The sequence below is a fragment of the Pimephales promelas genome, chromosome 7, assembly GCF_988280905.1.
Source record: "Pimephales promelas chromosome 7, fPimPro1.hap1.1, whole genome shotgun sequence".
Classification (NCBI taxonomy): Eukaryota; Metazoa; Chordata; class Actinopteri; order Cypriniformes; family Leuciscidae; genus Pimephales; species Pimephales promelas.
Genome location: NC_142775.1, coordinates 37,879,150 through 37,882,288, shown reverse-complemented (window position 1 = coordinate 37,882,288; position 3,139 = coordinate 37,879,150).

The window sequence follows — 3,139 nt, the reverse complement described above, 5'->3', positions numbered from 1 at the left end:
CATATCATAAAAATGTATTATACAGCAGGCTATAGTTTGCGGTAGGCTGACAGAGGTCTGTTTTTAGCCCCAGTGCATCCCTGGTGTTACTGAAGGCACATTGAAATGCAACTAATCATTTGTCCCAAGTGATGCTGAGGGAGTATTGGTTGAAAGCGCATTATTCTCCAAAGTGCCATGAACTTGAAATAGGCGATCTCTGGCCTGCTGGTACCACAGACTGTAAAAAAAAGATGGACGACGCCCCTTCGCTCTCTTCCATTGGTCTGAAGTAAGCCGAGAGTGTCTCGATATGGCGCTGATATCTTGTAACTTGAGTCTGCGCAGAAGCGATCTCGGGACCAGACCTGCGCAGTCGTGACAGTAAAGCCATGAAATCAAGGCCCCGCCCGCGATATTTTTTCCCAGGATGGTAGGGGAAGGTCCCGCCTTTTTTCGCCTCTGATTGGCTAGAAGGGCTCTCCTCCGATTGGTTATTTGATTTGCCCGTGAAACGTCATCTCACGTTCATGGCAGGCTGTCTGCTAGCAAAGCCCGTCTAGTCTGTTTTGACCCTACTCCTAAACCTACCCAACACACACACAAATCTAAACCTACCCAACACACACACACTACTCCTAAACCTACCCAACAGACACACACACACACACACACACCTAAACCTACCCAACCCACACACTACTCCTAAACCTACCCAACAGACACACACACACTAACCTACTCCTAAACTTACCCAAGCCAACACACACACACACAAATCAAATAACCAATCGGAGGAGAGCCCTTCTAGCCAATCAGAGGCGAAAAAGGCGGGACCTTCCCCTACCATCCTGGGGGAAAAAATTTCGCACCCTGCCCTCACTCTCACGGAATCAGTCGCAAGCACACGCCCCGCACTTTTTAAAATTAATTATAGAAATGTAGATATTAAATTTAAAGGTCCAATTTCCTCAGTCCTCCGAAGATCCGGAAAAAAAGTCTGTTGGTGCTTATCATTATCATCATGTTTATCAGTGTTGTAGTCGAGACCACCTCACTCGAGTCCGAGTCGACATCGAGACCAGAGAGAGTCGAGTCCGAGTCAAGACCGAGTCCATAGAGAGTCGAGTCCGAGTCGAGTCCGAGACCAGAGACGGTCGAGTCCGAGTCGAGACCGAGACCAGTGAGGGTTGATTACCTAATTTACTTTTATTTTTTTTTACTGAATTTACTTAGAGTTTAAAAAATATGATCAGTTTAGGGTAAAAAGGCCACATAGTAGGTGGTGTTAAAAGTAATTTTATTACAATTTGTCATGCGCAGTTGCGCACTAGAAAATCACCAATCACTGGGCGTGTCAATCAATTTAAAGAAATATTTTATTAACATACATTAATAATCATGAAAAATATTTTTAATTGAACTCGAGTGGACTCGGGAATAATTCCGAGTCCTCAAAAAAAAATGTTCGAGTACGAGTCAATTCCGAGTCCAAATGCACACGAGTCCATGACAAGACCATTAAAATATGGTCTCGAGACCGAGTCCGAGACGAGTCCGAGTCTCGAGTACTACAACACTGATGTTTATCATTCATCGACCTCAAGCATGGGCTGTGTCCGAAAGCTTGGGCGGCTGACTTAACTGACAGTAACTTTGCATACAGCATTTGCAAACGAAGGTGCCTGCTTAAACGGACTTCTGAGGCAGTGTAATGTTTAATAATCTACACCAAAATAGAGAGAGCTGATAACAAAGCAAATCTGAATTTGCTACGATAGTAATTTCAAATGTAATTTCCTATCAAATGTGGAAAACATTGGTCAAAAACATTTACACACACACAAACCACCAACCGCAACTTTCAGACGCCATCTTTATTTTATTGATTTTTTTTTTTGCTCAAATGCCACAGAATGGGACGCACAGGGATGTGGGATATTAAAGGCAGGGAATGATACATCTATGCTGCCTTCAAGTTGGCATGAAATCAAATTTGACAAATCTTCTTTTTATATGTAATATTATAGTGTTTATTATAAATTATTTATCTGTGCACTTCATTGTTTTTATCAGTGCACCGCCTCTCAGAGAATCGCATTCAAATCTGCCGCCATTTAGTTTGCAACGCCCAACCTCCAACGATCCAATCAATTCCCGAAGGACGAAATCAAGCCCTGCCCTACATTTTTTTTCTAATTTCAGAAGCCGTTTCACTTGGTTATACGTCACAACAGGGAAAAAACGTCAATCTCAACTTCCGTTTCACCTCGACTTGTGCAGGGTGTGATGAGTCGCTTATCACTTTTAATGTTGTGGGTTTTTCAGAATACACAGAAGAGATTTTTCAGTGGTTAGGCCTATAGTGCTTTATCTGATATAAGGAAATTATCATCAAACTATCAAGAAAATTCATCTCCTCCTTCACTAATTGCTCACGGGAACCCATTTACTCGGAAGTAACATCAATGATTGATTATTGCATGTCATTACTTTTTTCCAGCTGTTTCAGTAATGCAGATGTGTCAAAGAGTGCCTCATTTTTAATGTTGTTTAGTTATAATGTAATTTCCAGTTGTAAATGTTGGTTTGATTGCTCAAACACGGTACACTGTGGCTTTAAATGCTGTGTTGCAAATAAATGGAAAGGAATACATTATTCAACCAATTTGAAAGTTTCACCTCGACTTAAAAAAAATTGTCAGATGACAAGACAGTATGTCAGGAGACAGGACATTGGATTCGTGCATTATTTAATGCCTTTCTCTGAAGGCAGCATTTTTAAAGCTTTTGGATGCAACGTGCAACGTATAGATGGTAGCCTATCTTTAACGTTAACCTACATAAATGTGCGTGCGCTATTATTAGGTGCATATCTAAGTGTTTGCTTGGAGTGAAGCTGTATTAGTAGGACCATGTTTTACGATGTGACGTATAACTTCTCTATTGGTGCATCCACTATACTGCATAGACGATGAGTCAGAATCAACTTAATTTTTGCCACTGACACAGACTCGGAAAACTCTAGTTTATTAATTAATTATTAAAATAGTCTCTGTTTTTTTTTCCCCGACACATTCATAATCATTATTTGTGCCAGTGTCTCTGCAGCAAGCTTTATGCGTGTGCTTGAGTGCTTAATTTATATTTTAAAGGCTCA